Source organism: Ascaphus truei, chromosome 2, assembly GCF_040206685.1.
Source record: "Ascaphus truei isolate aAscTru1 chromosome 2, aAscTru1.hap1, whole genome shotgun sequence".
NCBI classification, from domain to species: Eukaryota; Metazoa; Chordata; class Amphibia; order Anura; family Ascaphidae; genus Ascaphus; species Ascaphus truei.
In genome coordinates, this window is record NC_134484.1 from 102,071,821 (window position 1) to 102,091,943 (window position 20,123).

The window sequence follows — 20,123 nt, forward strand, 5'->3', positions numbered from 1 at the left end:
CACCCTCAGTACACTGTAAAAGTACTTTTCTTATCATTAAATGTTGCACAACCTAACAGCAGTACATGCTTATGGTCGTGGAAAGCCTCGTACTATATATAACCTGGAAGAATTTGAATTAATAGAATTAAAGAACAATATGACATTAAATTCATGACGTGGGAATAAGCCCATTACTGAAAAGAAAGCAGAAAAATGGTATGATCGTGTATGCTTAATGTATTGTATTTGTATTGCATTTTTATTTATATACAGTAGTGCCAGCTAATGTACTTTAAAGGAAACCCTCATTATATTATATCTTCAGGGAATGGAAGAAGTGACCTTGCATCACGAAACGCGTTGGAGTTTTAATATTGTGATCTGATAAATTTATTGGGTCTACGGATAAATTTATTGGGTCTACGTACAGAAGCTCAGTTGATCTTTTCTGGACTTCTATTCAACATTATATGCTTTAGTCTTAACGCTGCCTGACCGCATTGCTGTGCCCGTGCAGAGACTGTGCTGTCTCCCTTCTGTGATCTGTGCTGAGATTGGCTGTGACGCAGATGACGTCATAGTGTGGTGCCGCCCATTAACATATGGAGCTCCTTCCCTGTGCTGTGACGGTCGGGGGTAAAGACACGCTGTGTCTGCGAATGCAGCTGCTGGATTGAGCGGGTTCCGATTGTCGTTCCTCCATCTATCTGGCTGGCCCTGACTGCTCCGGATAGGAAGGTGGTGTTGAACCACTGCAGCCATAAATCAGCCCGTAAGAGAGGACCTGGCACCCACTGTGGTTCCTGTGCGACAGACAGAGAAGCATACAGTTCTTTACTGGTTTTTATACCCACACGCTCATTTAATTTTCTATTCTGTATGTGCATATTTACCTTTTTTACATAAACTTATTTTTTATATACTACCCTATGTGGGTTTCGCTCTTTCTTCTTCTTTCCTTCTCTGCCGAGGTTACAATGTAACTGGTGTATTGGGAGACCAACAGAGACAAAGAAGATACAGTACAAGGAAGTGCAAATTGTATAGGGCTGCATGAATAAGTACAAATGCATTGGTGAATGTGCTCCAGTTGCACACCTATGAAGAAACTTCAGTGTAAGGATAATTTTTCTAGCGGATATTACATATGTAAAACCTATTTCAATATGTTGGTTGAGATTTTCAGTCGATTCAAAAGTACTACAAATCTTATGGTAGATATCTACTATAAAATGTATGTATGTCTTTATTTATAGCAACAAAAGAGACGTACCAGGGCCCTGTGGATTTCTAAATAGAATTTATTACTTCATTAACACACAACGTTTTAACCACAAAATGGGGTCTTTCGCAAGTGAAGAAATCTTCACTTGACAAAGACCCCGTTTTGTGGTTGAAGCTTTGTGTGTTAATGAAGTAATACTGTAAATTCTATTTAGAAATCTGCAGTGCCCTGGTACATCTCTTTTGTTGCCTACCTTGGAGTTTTCCACTGACAGGAACTCCCCTGGACCGGAAGCACCACCGGTAACAGCAAGTATTTTTGTCATTTATGGTGTGCTGCATTATACTTGTATATATTTATTTATATAGCGCATTAATGTTCACAGCGCTTCACAGCAGTAATACACGTGACAATCATATAAATAACTTATAATACAAATAACACATAAAGGGAAGAAGTGCTACAGGCATAAAAGTAACATTTAGGAAAAGGAGTCCCTGCTCCGAAAAGCTTACTATCTAATTGGTTGGTAGGAAGAACGTACAGGGACAGAAGGAGGGCATTCTGGTAAGTGCGTCTGCAGGGGGCCAAGGTTTATGTATGAGGTGTAAATGATCAGCCACGGAGCTACTCATATGCTTCGTTAAAGAATGAGACCAAAGATTTCAGGATTAACTAGTTAAGGACATTTCTGGGATATAAGCAGAGGTATTGAATACCTTCTTTGCCTCAGTGGATACCAAAGGGTAACTGCCATCAGAAAAGTCACAGAAAAAAGAAGCCCCACCTCAAAATTATCTAACATTTGTGTTCAAGTGTGAGAAGTGCAAAAGCTACTTGGAAAAAAAAAAAAAAAATACCCCCAGCTTGGATGGCATTCACCCCAGCGTTAATAAGGAATTCATCATAGTCAAAGATACCCCATTAAACTTAATATTCAAGTATTATTTCATTATTGATCTAATAGGCATGCTACAAACCCTTCTCGAGAACAAACGTAAAAAATGGCCAAACATCTTACCCTAACTTACATACATATTCATATATAACAACACCATACAGTACATTGTCCTATAGGTTAAACACAGTATTGGTTAATGTATGGCCACAATGGAAGACTTCTCCTCTACCTAGCGCTAGGTGTTTGCCCTGTGGAAGAATCCATAAATACACTTGAGTGTGATTGGGTGGAGAGACATCAATGTAGGATACAGGATGCAAGTGAAATTGTGAGTTGCCATATGAACAAAGTGTGCCAATATCAAGAAACATTCTACAATGCTAAAGTGTTAGCTGCACCAATGCAGGTTGGTCACGGGTCTTGTTAAAACGGACTTCCCAGTGCAGCAAGCTGGCCATGAAGTGGGAGCCAAGTCCCTATACTATTGTAGCGATCACATATCCCCATTTATCCATCGATAAAATGCAAAAAGAAGAAGAAATCTCCACCAAAATTGTGCACAAAAACCTCTTAAAACCTTGCAAATTTGGTGATGGGGGGGAGATGGATGCTGATACTGAAGTTGGGTAGAAGACCGAGGTCAAGAACACATGTAACTTATTTGTAACAGAGACGTATCCCTACTTAAATAAACTTCCTCTAGTGGTCTGAGAAATCAAATCAGAGAGCTGGTTAATTGCAGCTAGTCAATTAACCAGCTCCACCTGGGTAATCAGAGGAGGGTAAAAAACCCTTGCTGTGGACATACCATAAGACTCCTTAGCACAGACACACTGTGGATTACTGTGTGCTGATTGCAATAAACGAGGGGAACAGACCTTTCTTCCAGGGTGCAGCAAACCCAGGAACCAACCAAAAGGCTGGCCCTCAACGAACCCCTACTCAGAACCAGAGACTGACCTGAAGATCCACCTGCTTTTAGGTACCTTTCAGACTTTGGGATGATAGGCTGGTAAGGTGTTTTTCCTCCCAGTCTTGCAGATAGCGACTGAGGAAGTAAGTAAGCACTTGCAAGGGATAGGTGTTTGTTTCCTTTGTATATTTTTGTTTGCTGTGCACTGTTGAAAATGACAGGCTAAATAAAGCCATGTTTTAATTTCCCCAAACTGTCTCCTTGTGTGTACGTCTTCACCTGCCTCTTACAGTATTGTTTCCACTGAGATGGCCATGTGCCCCATGAGTATTGATGCCTGCTCCAAACTACCCCACAAATGTACAGGAACTAGGGAGGTCTGGGGAACCGAGCACTAGGACGTAACATTACAAAATTCTCAGAGAGTTACTTAGGGGTTTACTCCACCACAGTATATGCTGGGGGCTGCTCAAATATATTGATATATAAACATTATTCTGATTATGTTTTATGTAAGTGTTGTGTTTTATTGATAATTTCTTTGGAAAAAAATGTTTTTATGAAACAGGATACATGGAGACATATATTTAAGGGGGCATTATAGAGCCCCAAAAGTATATTTATCTGGGAGTCAGGGGTCCACAGTGGGGGCATGCCTCTGGGGGGCTGCTGTTGACAGAGCAGGCAGAGCCTGGGCACCATGAGCTTCAGGTGCTTGCATGTGCCTGCTGCATGATTTAAAGGGCAGCTCGGGCGTGCTGTCCCTTTGAGTGAAAGCCATTGAGGAAGGGGTGTGTGATGCCAATGTTTGTGTATTCAAGTGGTGGCACTGGGTCATTGTGGTACCCATGAGTAAGGTCCCTTTGGGGATTGAAATGACAGGTTACCTTATGATGTTCTATTGAATAAATCAACATGATATAACTTTGAACTACTCTAGTGTTGGTAATATTTTCTTTTTATGTTTTCTTGGATATATACTGTATATATCCACTTGAAGAATTGTTCAAGACATTGAATTGGGAAGAAAAATGAATCAAAATTCACAGTGAATAGTTCAGTCAGCTACAAATATGCGAAGGACATTGTTGTTGTTGCCACAAGTCCAGAAGACCTCCAGGAACAAATCAACGAACTCACCAAAGCAAGTAAGAAGGTGGACCTCCGTATATGACATTTAGCAAGACCAAACTGATGTTCAACAAATGTGTCTATGCTACAAATATCAAAATAAATGGAATAGAACTAGAAGACTTTCCAACTTTTGATTGAAATCAGTAGGAGAATGAAAATCGGATGGAGCACATTTGTAAAAAGACAATCTTTCAAGGGAACTTTCCACTGTGCCGCAAAGAAAAGTGACGGTCCAGTGTGTCCATTATGTGTTCATTAATGATCTTCCCACAGCTTGTAAGGAAGCCTCAATACACATGTATGCAGATGACACAATCCTATATGCACACAGCCATAGCCTCTCTGACCTTCAACACATACTTCAGTCTGACTTTTTGAGACTCGAAAACTGGATTTCCCAAAACAAACTGTTTTTAAACACTGACAAGACTGTAACAATGGTATTTGGGACCAAGACTAAATTTGTAAAACTTCCAGCGACTGAGCTCCTGATTAGAACCAACGCTAACACAACCCTAACCCCTGTCAATAGTTTTAAATACCTGGGCTTATGGTTTGACTCCCACTTAACATTCGGAATGCACATTGATACCCTGACAACCAAGACCTATGCCAAACTAGGGGTACTTTACAGGAACAAATCCTCTCTAAGTCTCCTGGTCAGAAAGCGTATCGCACAGCAGATGCTAATGCCAATTATTGACTATGGAGACATAGTATATGGCTCGGCACCTCAAACCCACCTTAGCAAACTTGACACCCTCTACAATTCAATTTGTCGTTTTGTTCTCCAATGCAACTACAACACACATCACTGCAAAATGCTCAAAGAACTAGATTGGTCATCACTAGAGTCTAGGCGCAAAGTTCACCTTTCCTGTCTTGCCTTTAAATTCTTTATGGGCAAGCTACCCAGCTATCTGAACAAGCTCCTCACCCCTACCAAATGCAGCACTTATCACCTGAGATCAGACTCCAAAAGACTGTTCATGGTCCCAAGGCTCAACACAGTATCCGGACGTTCCTCCTTCTCTTACCGTGCACCCCAAAACTGGAACAACCTACCAGAGACTCTCACATCCACCACCAGTTTAAGTTCTTTCAAATCTAAGGCTGTCTCACATTTTAATCTGGTCTGTAACTGTTTCATACGCCCATAATATATATTTTCTTTAACTGTGCATGCAATGTCTTGTATATAATGTATACCCTGTTCATTTATGTAACTGTATTTGTAACCATGTATTATTTGTCTTAACTCTGTGCCCAGAACATACTTGAAAACGAGCGGTAACTCTCAATGTATTACTTCCTGGTAAAATATTTTATAAATAAATAAATAAACGTATCCATAGGAAATTTGAAACCTAAAGTTGGTACTCGACTGGATTCCAAGGCATATCAAAAGACCAAGACGATAGCCAAAATGAGATAGGAGGATGACATCAGAAAATTTGTTGGAGCAATGTGGAGAAGAGAGACTTGCAACAGCGGTATCTGGAAGATCATTGGGTAGGCCTTTATTATCGACAGGGGCTGATGATATAATAAGATAGATATAGATGTATAACATTAATAATAATAATAATAATAGAAAAGTGCATTCACTTACTAGATAGATGAGAGAGAAAAAAGAACTAGCAATGGGAATATAAACAACTGGAGGTAAAGTGCACATAGTTCAAACAGGAAAATGTACAATGACAGTTAGGGTGGACATAGTAGACATTCTATTTGAACATTATGGTCCCTGTTTGTGGTGCTTAATTCCTGCCATGGTCCATGGTGTGTTACATGATCCAGCTGTTCTGTTGTTCCTGCAGCTGTTAGCTGGGTGGCAGGGCTGGGAAATCACATGCTACTCTGTATTCACCACTGGTCTAAGTTCTTTCAAAACTAAAGCTGTCTCACATTTTAATCTGGTTGGTAACTGTTTCATACGCCTTTAGCATATATTATCTTTAACTGTTCAAGCAACGTTTTTAAATATAATGTATAACCATGTTCATTTAATGTAACCATGTCTTGTCGTCATAACTCTGTGCACAGGACATACTTGAAAAAGAGAGTTCACTCTCAATGTTTTACTTCATTAAACATTTTTTAAATAAAAAAACTAAGCCTGAACTTCAATTCTCTTTGGATAAGCTATGTGTGATCTCACTAACCTCCTGCACATTAATTTATCTACCACTGCTTATTTAAACGCTGGTAAAGGCATATATATATAGGCTGAATCTCTAAATACAGTAACGTAACATGGCAATGGCCACATCTAGAAACTATATTACTCCTCGGAACTCCGAGATTTTCATTAACTAGACACGAAATTGGGAAGATATTGTTTTAATAGTAGTTAATCTATTTAATATTTATCTAAATCCCAGTGTTATGTTCTTGGGGTCTGGCACCTGCTGTGTTTAAGGATCTGTAGGGTTTAATCTCTCCCCAGTGGCTGCTGGTTGACAACAGCAGAGAACAATAGAACCCCAAACTTTCATATTACCCAATCACTTGCACATTACAATTCCCATAAGATTGTCTCAGCAAAATGTGATCCTATAGATACTGTACATCTGATTTTTTTTTCACTCTCACATATTAGTTTCTGGAGGCAGAATGTAAAACTTACTGGTATTCATTTTTCCTTTGCTTTAAACAACATATAATGATACGGCTATTTTTTTATTTAAATTACAGTTTTCTTATATGTAACCCATGTTCCCCCCCCGGTCGCAGACTGGAACCCGTAGGGTGTAGTGAGGGCTGGATACGTGTCTTTTGGTGGTGCGTACCTGTGAGGAAAAGGAGGGCCTGAGTCTCCCGCGATGGTATAGGGGACAACAGGGACAGGCTTCTGGGGTATATGCCTTCATCTTTAACAGCAACGATGCAGCGCCTCCATCTCTGGTAAGCCCTTAGGATGTAGGGTGAAATCCTTCCAGAGAGCCCTTTGCTTCAGGGCATGAGATTTCAGTCTCACACACACAAGTCTTTTTTAAAAGCAGCAATGTCTCTTTATTCTCCAGCAGCAGCACACAGCAGCACTCAGATACAGTGTACAGGATCTTCCTCCTCTCCTTCTCCTCCAGGCTGTACCCCTTCAGGTTGGGCTGTATGGAGTTCCAATACTCCCGACACTCACCCCAAGGTGCAGACCTTGAGGTGAGGCTAGCTTTCCCCCCTCACTCCCTGAGCAGGGTGAGGGGCATTGGTCCACCACACTATCAGCTATCAGCTCTAATAAGCCTGGCCTTAGCTTCTCCTCCAAATATACGCCTGCATTCTCCTGCCTCTGATCCCAGGGCAGGCCTCACTCCTATAACAGGTCTCACTCTAATACTGACTCTGGTCAGGCACTCCAACACCAATTAACTGCCACTGACAAGATCAGGAAACTAAATTTAGACAGCCCCACCCCTCATGATGTCAGCAGGCCCCTCCCCTGTGTCTCTTGCCTTCCAACCAGAGTCAGGGGGCCTACCTCCACCAATCAAGGCAGGGCTTGAAGCGGGGGAAACCCATGATAACTACTGGTGGCCTGCCCTTAGCAGGACTTACACCAGTAGGAGAAAGATATATAGCCCAAAATCTTACCAGGGCTACACTCTCCCTCAGGTGAAATCCAATGGTCCCCACTTGGACCTAACTTTAGCAGCACCATTCTGCAGGTGAACAACCTAGGAAACAAACACATTGTATGTTAGTGTTGATACGCAGACCATCCACCCAGATGGCGTAAAACAAACAGTACACAGTTACTCCCAACATGAGGAACCAACTCAGTAATAGTGTCTCGGGTCAGGCTTCCGTACTTCCCGCCCATTATGATTTGTTACTGTTATATAGTATGGCTGTACTGACCCAGACTCCGACCGCTACACCACACTGTGCATGTATATACATCTCCCAACACTCCAGGCCTGGACTACATCACTTATTTTGTCTTCATTGTGATAGCCTGCCTTCCCAAACCTCGTTCGCAAGTACTCCATCACTGCCTCCCTGAGCCAGATATCTCTCTGCTCCTCTATTTCGTACATTATTTTCTCAGGCACATAGGGGAACTCGTATCCGTGTGATTGTCTATACCTATGTAGTAAATAGGGGGAGGGGGAGAGAGGTGGGATACCCCGCTCAGCCACTGGGGTATAAGAGTGGAGACTGGAAGTGGTGCTATCAGGGATAAAGGAGAAAAAGAATCCCAAAGGATGCACTCACTAATGTATTGGACTCAAAATAAATACATTTTATTAATGATAACAAGAAAAAACACCCTAATTAAAACCTAAAAAATGAGCGCATGTTTGCCTCAGCGAGGTATGGAGTGCTAACTGTAAGCCTATTCCTGGGTATAGACACTGTGTTAGTGATCCAGGAAAAGGACTAAAAGTAACCTGGTGGTGATAGTGTGGTATCTGCTCAATGGTGTATTGTATATACCTCACAAACTGATAGTTAGAGTTATCACAAGTGGATCATATGTGAGGTAAGTACACCAAATGAAGTGCTAGTGTACTGCTCAAGGGTTCAAGGTTATATGACCGAGAAATTCCTATGTATGAGGGAGGCAGGTACACAGTAAAGCAAATGACACTGCAACCGTAGTGTTGCTGTACAGGTCATGTGCTAGCGTCCTGCTGAGTAGTTCAAGGTCATTTGCCCAAGAAACTCCTATGCATAACTGAGGCAGGTACAGAGTGAGGCAAGTGACAATGCAGCCGTAGTGTTGCTGTGCAGATAATGCCTATGCCTGCTAGTCGGTGGACATTGAAATCTGTTGTGTGTGGGTATGAAGGGGCAACACAAGTGCCCCGCTGTGTCAGTTCATAGGAGGGAGCAACAATGATCGTCATAGGCCGTTTTAAGCCAAAGGCGGTAAGTCATTAACCCCCCATATCCCAGGACACAGTTCGGAGAGAGTACCTGAAACGTTGGAGGAAATCATGCAGGGATCTCTCACCAGGTATGAATACAAACAGTCCTAGTTCTAACTAGTGGGATCTTCGTGGCTGTGCAATCCATCACCATCCTTCATTCTCCTATATCCAGGAATAGGCTTACATTTAGCACTCCATACCTCGCTGAAGCAAACATGCGCTCATTTTTTAGGTGTTAATTAGGGTGTTTTTTCTTGTTATCATTAATAAAATGTATTTATTTTGAGTCCTATACATTAGTGAGTGAATCCTTTTTAGATTCTTTTTCTCCTTTTTCATTGTCTATACCTAGCCACTATGGCCCTGTCTGCTCGGCTCAACTTGGTAAGTTTCCGGTTAATTTCCCTGCTTGGCAGTACCCAAAACTCAGGCTCCTCTGGGGCAATATCATCGTACAATATGGCAGCCCCTTTAGGAAGGATGTTCTTCTGCTCTATCTCCTGGTATCTATGCTCTAACTCATCCACCACCTCCTGGGGAGAAAAGGCACCTACCGCCCACCAATGGTCGACTATGTTGTTCCTGATTAGCAGGAACCTTGTACGGTCCATAACCTTGTGGTACCCAGTAAACAGGGGTGCCCATCACTTGTCACGGTGCTCGCACTCTGACACTGCACTGGAAGTACCTGTCTCTGACTCTGTTTGTGATGATACACCTGACGTGACCGCCTCAGTAGAGTGCGAGCATCTGCGTCTACCTCTTGTATCGGTGTAGATGGTGGGGTTCATTTGATGGACCACTTTGCTTACCGGCCCTGCCTCCACAGTAGTATTGGACCCTCGGGTCCTCCCTCTAGACACAGGAGAAAAGGATATAGGGTTAGACACACGAATCACATTGTCATATGGTACTTCCCCATCCGATCCTTTGTCACTCAATTCCCAATCCCTCCAATCTTTAGAATATTTGGGTTTTTTGCTTAACTTATCCCCGCTAGGTCTCGGTGTCATGACTCGTGACGGGGCAGGGACAGTGGCTGGGGCAATGGCGCTATGGGTAGGGACTGGGGCAGCAGCAATGTCCGCAAAAGAGTCTATCAGTCGGGCAATGCCACGACCAGTGGGCATCTTTCTGCTCTCCCTCCCCGGCGTGCTTCGTGCTCCTCTGTGAACGCTGTGGCGTTCGAGGGTGGCCAGTGCAGCTGCCATGGCTGCTCCTCTTGCCGCAAATATGGCCGCCGGGCCTCCGTGCCAGCTGGAACCGGAAGTGACGTAATCGCTGGTGCCCGCGGATTCTCCATCCGCTCCGTGGTCTCGCACCGGAAGTGCGTCGAAAACCGGAAGGGGCAGTGGATCATCCGGTCCGCCCTCTGCAGGTTCCGTCTTCGCCTGGCGGGAGTAAGGGGGTGGGGGTGTCTCCTTACCGCTCCGCTGCCGGCTGGTGATCTCTGGTTCCTCCGGAGCCATCTCGGATCCCGTCTCCGCCGCACTGGGAGTCACCACAGCCGTGGGACTGCTACGGGCCTCAGGCCACACCAGCGCTCACTGTTGGGGGGTGTCCGGACTCGTCTGCTCCCTCTCTCCGGTAAGTGGACCGCCCTCTTTCTTACAGCTGGGGTGGTTCGCCGGTAGGTGCATCGCCACCGATGGGACGCCATCTTCTTCCTCCAGAGACGACTTGCTCGGATCCTCCGCTAGGGAGTCACCTGGGTCTTTTGCTGCACCGCCAGTGGGTAGTGGTATGAAACGGGTACCTCCACTGCGGTCATGCTCTTCTCTGCCGGAACATCTCTCAGCTCTGTAGTTGGCTAGGCCTTGGTTCCCACCTCAGCGGTGATGCAGGGAACTAGGGCAGCCCCTTCTGCCGCCTCCACCACATCCGTTAGGGTTCCTGGTGAGGCACTACGTAGCGTCTTTAGCATAGGCCATGGCTCGGTAGGCCACAGGTAGAACGTGCCACATTGAGGGCATCGTGCTTTCATGCTTGGGGCCGGTCCGGGTGTCCTACAGTGTATGCACAGGCACCGAAGATACTCTCGGCCGTCGAGCTCCACTACCAGGAATCCTCCTGGGAACTGGAAGGTGGTCATATTTTATTCTGACATTGTTTGCTCAGGGGTGGAACAGTTCAGTTTGTCAGCTCCTTTCTCCGTGAATGTCAGGCTAAAGTGAAGTTCCTCGCTCTCACTTCCTGTCCCTCCCTTCTCCGGAGTGAACGCTTCTGATTGGCTCTCACAGTGCCCCCTCCCTCTGGTGGAAACAAGAGGAGGGGCACTCTCTCTCTCAGCGTGACGTGGCTTTGTCTGTCGGCCAGTCACAGCATAGGTGGGTGGGCTTTCGGCTTTTGCGCCGCTCCGCTCCTTTTGTAGGGGATCTGGGTTTGGCACCAAACCCCTGCACATCTCCCGCCACATTTCTCTCACAGTCTCTTTGCACACCTCACGTTCGCGATCCAGGATTGGCGGGAGCCGCCATTTTGGGACGGCTGCTAGCTGCTGGGCCGTGAATGACGCTGCTGTTGCCATTTTCAACTCTTTCTTGCTCCGCGGAGCACATGTAGTGACGGCCACCATCTTTGATGAGCCCTCCAAATGTATGATCTCACTATTCTCAGTGTCTAGTGCATAACTCGTTCCTAGACACTGACTGCTCTCACTGACACTCTCTGATGCTCTCTGCATAATCTCTCTGAATGCTTTACCCACTGAAATGATGTTGGCATACCCCAGGTTAGGCAGAACTCTTTCTCTGTGCACCGCACTCGTTGACAGTTCCTGCAAGTGCTCTATGGTGTGTTTTATGTGGGTGCTGGCTAGTGTACCGGGCATCTCCCTAAGTACGGGCGTCTCCAACTTTTGGTCACTCATAGTGCGGGCCCTGGGCCATGGTCCCTGGACAAGTTAACAGGCTAACCCCCCTCAGTTGCCTCACACTATCTGCCTCAAGGGACTAGGACAGCTATAGCTCCACACCCATCTTACAACACCCTCTTAGGGCACCCAGGGCATACTGTGCGAGAGTCCACACTCCCCTGACTACCCCTGGTATGCATATTTGCCCTACTTTCTCCAGCACTTGCATGGAAGGTGCACTTTACTCTTCGAGCTCTGCTTCGCTGAAAGCCTGTCCTGTTCTGGATCTCAGCAGCTCGCCTCCAAATGTAACCCATGTTCCCCCCCCCCTGGTCGCAGACTGGACCCCTAGGCTGCAGTGAGGGCTGGCTACGTGTCTTTCGGTGGTGCGTACCTGTGAGGAACAGGAGGGCCTGAGTCTCCCGCGATGGTATAGGGGACAACAGGGACAGGCTTCTGGGGTATATGCCTTCATCTTTAACAGCAACGGTGCAGCGCCTCCATCTCTGGTAAGCCCATAGGATGTAGGGTGAAATCCTTCCAGAGAGCCCTTTGCCTCAGGGCGAGAGATTTCAGTCTCACACACACAAGTCTTTTTTAAAAGCAGCAATGTCTCTTTATTCTTCAGCAGCAGCACACAGCAGCACTCAGATACAGTGTACAGGGTCTTCCTCCTCTCCTTCTCCTCCAGGCTGTACCCCTTCAGGATGGGCTGTATGGAGCTCCAATACTCCCGACACCCACCCCAAGGTGCAGACCTCGAGGTGAGGCTAGCTTTTCCCCCTCACCCCCTGAGCAGGGTGAGGGGCATTGGTCCACCACACTATCGGCTATCAGCTCTAATAAGCCTGGCCTTAGCTTCTCCTCTGAATATACACCTGCATTCTCCTGCCTCTGATCCCAGGGCAGGCCTCACTCCTATAACAGGTCTCACTCTAATACTGACTCTCTGGTCAGGCACTCAAACACCAACTAACTGCCACTGACAGGATCAGGCAACTAAATTTAGACAGCCCCACCCCTCATGATGTCGGCAGGCTCCTCCCCTGTGTCTCTTGCTTTCCACACAGAGTCAGGGGGCCTACCTCCACCAATCAATTCAGGGCTTGAAGCGGGGGAAACCCATGATAACTACTGGCGGCCTGCCCTTAGCAGGACTTACACCAGTAGGAGAAAGATATATAGCCCAACATCTTACCAGGGCTACATATAATAAGTGTTGATTTTTTTTTCAGTATATTTATTCTCTTTTGCAAATACAATAGGGCTTTATTCTGTTGTGGGTTTCTCGCCATTCCTCCCAGTTCCCCCAAATAGACTAGTGTCTGTGTACATAGACAACTTATAATCAGTACTACAGTACCTCACAGTGCAACAAATGGAATAATAGTAAAATCTATTATAATGGTCAGATTTACTAAAGGGGCATGACAAGACCAGTGTGAAATGTCAATTTCCCATAGCTGTGTTTACTAGAACTCCAAGTGCAACCAAACAGTGTCTTATGTAAATACATGGAACGTACCATCAAACATTTTTCCCCTTTTCCTTCTTCCCCCCCCCCACCCCTCACTTTGTGACATGCCCATTTGTGATACTGGTTTCTGCAAACACATTTGATTTATTTCTGGTTCATTTTATTATTAAATGTTTATTCTACATTACAACTGTTTTCATCATTTAGCTATTAGACAGTGAGTGCTGGTACTTACGTAGATTTGTTAGTACCATCAAACATGACCTTGCCCACATCATAAAAATACAGTAATATGCCTTCTGGAAGGCTCCTTCTCTGACAGTATATACTTTATTGTTTGATTGTTGGTTTTCAGTCCATTTTCTAATTGTAATCTGGCATCAGCCATAATTGCAAAGATTGCAAACCGGGATTGCAACTGTTTAAAGGGTATATACGAAGTGAAATGCCTACTCTGACCAAGTGCGAATTATAAAGCACATATGCAAGAGCCCAGATATAGCGCAAGTGTATATTCAGCTGGATGCTTAGTAAATTCCCTTACATTAAATTGTTCACTAAATAGTCTACTTTTAAGATGAGCCCAAGAAGACAGCTTTCTAAACGCAGGTCATGCTAGTCCTATTTTTGTTGCTGTTTTACAATCCATTTTAAATGTGCCCCTATATTTGATAGGATTGTTTAGAGACATGATGCTGTATATAGTTCTCTGCTTATTGTAACCGACACAAGCCTGTTATTTTAGTTGTGGCATCATGGGTTGCAAGTGCTCCGCAGTATCAGATTGCTATTTAAAATGCAGTTCCTTTCTAATGACAATGTAAACCAGTGACTGTATCCTGTGTAATTGGCTATGGTTTGGTAACTTGTGCCTTTTTAAAATCAGTATAAAGATCCTGAATTTGTTTTTGCAATTTAATGATGGATCATGATTTCCCATGGTAACGTGAAACCTGGTAGGCATCTTCCTCCTGTTTGTGTGACATCCCTGTTTGTTAAATAGAACATTCCTTAATATTCCGCAAGCAATGTGCCCTCAGGTCACTTGCCCTTCCTGCTCTCCTCTTCTACGTCTGGTAAAGAGGGAGGAATGAATAATTGTGATGTCATCATCAAAAAGGTGGAGGCAAATGGACAGAGGAGGAGACATTGTCAGGCAGACTGAAGGGGCTCCAATAAAAACAAGAAAAATCAGGACTAGCACATTTAAAGAATGCAATTACAAATTGTGCTAGTGCTCCAAAAGTTATGAGAAAGTATAAGAGATCTACTGTATTACACAAATAAATAAATGAGAAAAGTAATATGGAACAGTAAATGAATGGCTAGTTAGATAATGAAACATGAAAAAACATATATAAATGAAGTAGTTAGATAAAAGGCCATGTAGATAGATATAGATCATTAGATCAATCTATACATCAATAGATAAAGAAACATACGCAGCCATCAAAAGGGAGGGAGAGTTGAGACAACTGCTCCGGGCCCGGTAGCTTTGTGGGGCTGATGCTGAAATTTGACCCTGGCCAGTAGTCAGACTTAACCTCTGTGCCCAGCTGCTGGGCCTCTGATTGCTGCCTGGTCCTAGCTCTCTGCAGATGCTGGGGGCCTCCCTCTCCCTTGCCGGTGCGTTCCGGAAGCTGAGCCCAACTTCCAGGTCTGCGTGCGGACCGGAGCAGCACTAGAAGCCCGAGACCACACCAAGGTAAGTCTGTCTGTATATATTGTGTGCAGGGTATTATTGTGTGTATTGTCTGTATGGGGGGTGTATTATTGTGTGTATTGTGTAGGGGGTATTACTATTATAATTATTGCTTATTTGTGAAGCCCCAACATATTCCGCAGCGCAGTACAATGGGGTTCACAGTTATACATATTACAAAATATATAAACAGTTACATAAAAGTGAGGACAAACATGCACAGATACAAGAGGTAATTAAGGCCCTGCTCGTGAGAGTTTACAATCTAGACGGAATGAAAGACAGTGTAGAAACAAGGTAAGGTGTCTGCTTATTGTAGGATAAGGTGTGACTTACTGTAGGTTAGAATATGGCCCAATCTGACAGCTAAAGCCATTAAGGGGGGGGAGAATGTTACGTAGGGTGGAGATTGATCCAGCCACATGGCTCGTCCCAATGGGGATGGAGGGGAGGGGGAGTTGGATGTTAGAAGTATGGCGATTAGGCTGTCTTCAAAAAGGTGAGTTTTCAGGGAGTTTTTAAACATCTGAAAGTTGAAAGGGGTCTGATGGTACGTTGTAGGGAATTCCAGAGAGAGGGGGAAGCACAGGAGAAGTCTTGTAGGCGGGAGTGAGAAGGGATAAAAGGTGGGAGGAGAGGTGGATGCCTGCTTTACTTGAAAACAATAAACACAAATATAATACTTTACAACCTCTTTGTCTACTGAAGGGTTAATAGTCCTCAGACACTAATACTACCCTAACAACCCATCCCTTGCATGCCAAAGAGACTAGTAAAGCATTGTATGGAAAGGCCATAATAACTCCAAGGAAATCTACCACACCCCTCAGATGTCTAACCATGTACCCTGGAACACCTGCCCAGTACAGAACCCTTCTGTCTCCACCTCACACGTAGCCTTCCCTATTTGCCAGGGCCTATAGGCTTATTAGAACTTTTTTTTCCTTTATTGTTCTTTGTTCTTCTGTATTGAAAAGGGAGCCATCCTCAGAGGTCTTCTCCTAGCTAAGCAGGTTTAACCGTTTAATCATGGACTTTTACATGATTATCTACTACATGTAATGGGGTCCCATAAGAAAGTAAGCAACCAAGCACATGTGCTGCCTTTATTGTTGATGCATCCTGTCTAGAGACATTTTTCAACACGTGACATCACACATTCAAGATGGGTTGAACCACTTGTACCTATGTGGACATATGCCATCACATCCCTAGACATCAAATGTCATCAGGCAACAATTCAAAGTCTGAGTGTTACAGGAAAGATGTCAAAATATGGCCAAACCATGCAGTTTATTAGATCATATGCAGAGTAGAAAAACAATCACTACGTTATGGGAAGACCACTCCTCTTCGTCAGGTACTCCTCACTTTCAACAAATAAAGAGAGTGCTGGCTTATATGAATTACTATTAAATGTCATCAGCAGGGGCCTCAGACTTTACAGGAAGTTGATAATCGTTGTGGTTGGAGAATGTATGTAATCTTTATTTATATAGCACCATCCAGGTATATAGCGCTTTACAGCATTAATACGTGTGACATAATATTGTAACACAATGGGAATAAGCGCTTAAGACCTAAAACAATAGGAAAAGGAGTCACTGTCCCGAAGAGCTTACAATCTAAGTAGTCATAATACAGTGGCATTAAGTAAATCTTGATCAAATGTTATACGAGTGTATAAGTACAAGTGTTCTTCTAAAAAAAAAATTAAAGTCTGTTTCTAAATATTAATTTTTCTTTGTTTAATAATATTTTGTGTGTGTATGTGTATGTACACTAATTCACAAACAAAATCATTAACCATCAATTGTGCTTTTCAGTCCCTTGTCTGGGTTTTTCTGAAGGGGTCTTATTTTCATGATTCAATTTCTACTGCATCTTAATGCCAAGATGTACTGTATACAGTAAGCCTTTGTGTGACGGCAGGGGTAGCATGGCACCCAGAATAAAGGTTAAGCCCACATGCGTCCTCTGTCTGTCAATAGGGCAACCGTGAGGTACTGTAGGGTTAACATGCTATTCTAAGGTTGGAGAGTGGACCAACCCTATGTATAAGTTATATATTATTCTGTGTGTAACCCCCTCTTGGTTGGCTACTGTTTGCCAAAAGGGGTTAATAACAAATAAAGGGATAACTGTATGGGCTCACCATGTTTCACCCCTCCCCTCAAGCTACTTTGTGATCTGTGATGTCAGCACCAAGGGTACACCCTTATTCGAGAAGTAGGTTCTTCAGAGTTCTGAATGGCGTCCTCATGTACGTCCTGTAAATAGTTTGTATATGTGACTTGTATGCAGCCCTGCGATTATTTGTTATTTTACAGTTTAGTAACATGCTCTGTTCATTTGTAAGCGCCTGTTTGAGGATCAGAAAGCATTTACTCATGGGAGAATCATGCAGCATGGTTCTTATAGGGTTGCCCCACTGTAAACTGAACGCATATTGAATTGGCCAATACTGAAGGTTCCTAATGCATCACTGCAACACCATAGGAGTTGTTTTCCATTTTCGTTTGGTAACACAAGATAAGTATCTCCTCTGGATTGAACCGGAAACTATTAGAGGATGATTCCACTCAAAGAGTATATTTTGCAACATGTATTGAGTCATGTTATCTGTGCATATTTACATGAAGTGTTTCTGGACAGCGTTCAGTAAACACACTTTGTTTTATAAAAGTTCATGGTTCCGACTTCTATTTCACACTTTTATCCATGCCCAGCCAGCACTTACCCGCACCATCTATATGGCTGAGAGACTGAGCATGTATCTGATGTGGCACCCTTCGGAGCGGAGGAAGGGGGGTTAGATGGGGATTATAAAAACTGTTTGTATTTATTTTGTGTGACTCATTATATGCCTGAGCCTGGGACCATTTCTGTGTATCAGCCATACATTGAGTCAGGGGCCTAGTTATTGTGTGGGCCAGGTGCTGTGTCCAGGGACAATGAGAAACTAGGGAACGACGTGCCCACCTGCTGGGAGAGTACACACTCCAAGACCAGAGTTCTCTCCCCCTGTGGGGTTCTTGGAACTGATCTTGGAGACCGCCAATCGGTAAATCAAGGGGAATCGGACCTTCTCTCTCCCCCCCCCCGTCCTCCTCGTGACCAAAATGTGTTGAGCATAATTTGCAGGCCTATGACCTTCTTGTGCTTTTCCATTTTAGGGATGACTTGTGGAAAAGATACAAAGTAACTGGCAATATCTGCGGAATACATGCACAAGGCAAACAAGACCTGCAAAAGCACAATATTACTATGACAATTTTTACCAAAATACATCAAATCCAGCAAACGTCTGGAAGGTCATCAGCAATATATTCCAGCCTTCCAGTCATCAACAACTATCTAATAGAAAAAAGGATGATACTAATGTGACAAATCCCACTGACATAGCAAACGCATTCAATGATTACTTTGTGGGGTGTGCCACTAACTTATTAGCAAAACGCAACCCAAACCACACACATGAACCTCATTCTGAGAGTACCCCTATAGACCAACCCTTTCCCAACACTGCACACAATTTTCAATTTATCCCAGTATCCGAAGAGATTACACAAGCGCTCCTCAAATTAAAACTAAGCAGCCAATGTGTACCTGACTTACTGCAATCTAAGTTCCTAAGACTTGGTGCCCCAGCCATTGCCAAACCAATTGCTTCCATAGTCAACTCTATTCCGTCTACAAGCCATACCCCAAAGAGCTGGAACACTGCCAGAGTTGTTCCAATCTTCAAATGTGGAGACAAAAATACTGTCTCTATTCTCCCAATATTATCCAAAGTCATAGAAAATTTTAAATAGAAAATATATGGTTCCTAGCACACAATAGAGAGAAAGAGAATTAATGATGAGCAAAAAGGTATATATTTAATGTGTATACAGATAAATACACAAACAAATGCTAAGGGATGGAGAATGCAAATGTAAACACTATTATAGGTGCGAATAACACTTGAGGGGAAAAGGTACACTGTAGGCTAAGGAATGTAGACAACGAGGGGAGGGAAAACAGAAGCGTGGAGGGGGGATGGGGTTGGGGAAGGGAGGGAATGAAAGGGAAAAACAAAGAATGTGGAGGAAACAAATTAAATACAAGTAGAGGGGGCAACGTTTCGGGAAATAAACCCCTTCTTCTGGCCCATTCCCTACAGTGTGAGTGACCACAGGTACTTCCCTCTCCCTTGATCCAAACCTCCAGGTAACGCTACACAAGTCAACACCCGGCTAGCTAGGTTAAGGACACATGGGATAATGACCTTGGTCAGGTTTACTCCTGGCAATGAGAAACTACCATCGAGACTTCCTACCAACACTGAGACACTAGACTCAACAGAGAGTGATTCATCAGCTGGCACAGTCCCTCGTTTTTAAGAACAATAACCCCTAAGAGGCGGTACAAGGGGTCGACACGGAAGGCGGGGCGCAAGCACCGCCATAACTGACCAATCACGGAGGGGGATGCAGACCAGATCTCACGTGTCTTGGTGGTAAATATCTCAGATAAAATCCTCTCTGACACTCAGTTACAGGTTTTAAACAAGGGTCTCTCTTTTGTCCCAACTAATGCCATGAATCCTTTTGACATGGACATCGACTGAGCCAAATTTTTTCGCAATATCAGATTAAAGGCTTTCTTTCCCAGGGTCCCACGGTCACCCCATGCTCCCAGCTTAGAAGTAGATGAAACTATGCCCTTTCATCTAGTAACTAAGGAGTGTAAGGTTAAAGGGACCTTTAATCCCCCACCCATGAATCATGTTGTAGAGACATTCATTAATCTGGGACGCCAAGATATTGACCTTCTGAAAGTGTTATCCCCGAATATTCGACCCCAAACTCACCTTAGAAAACTAGACACCCTCTACAACTCAATATGAAGCTTTGTCTTACAATGTAACTACAACACACATCACTGTGAAATATTCAAAGAACTAGATTGGCTATTACTTGAGTCTAGGTGCAACGTTTATTTTTCCTGTCTTGCCTTCAAATACTGGGCAAGCTATCCACCTACTGTATCTGAACAAGCTCTTTACCCCTA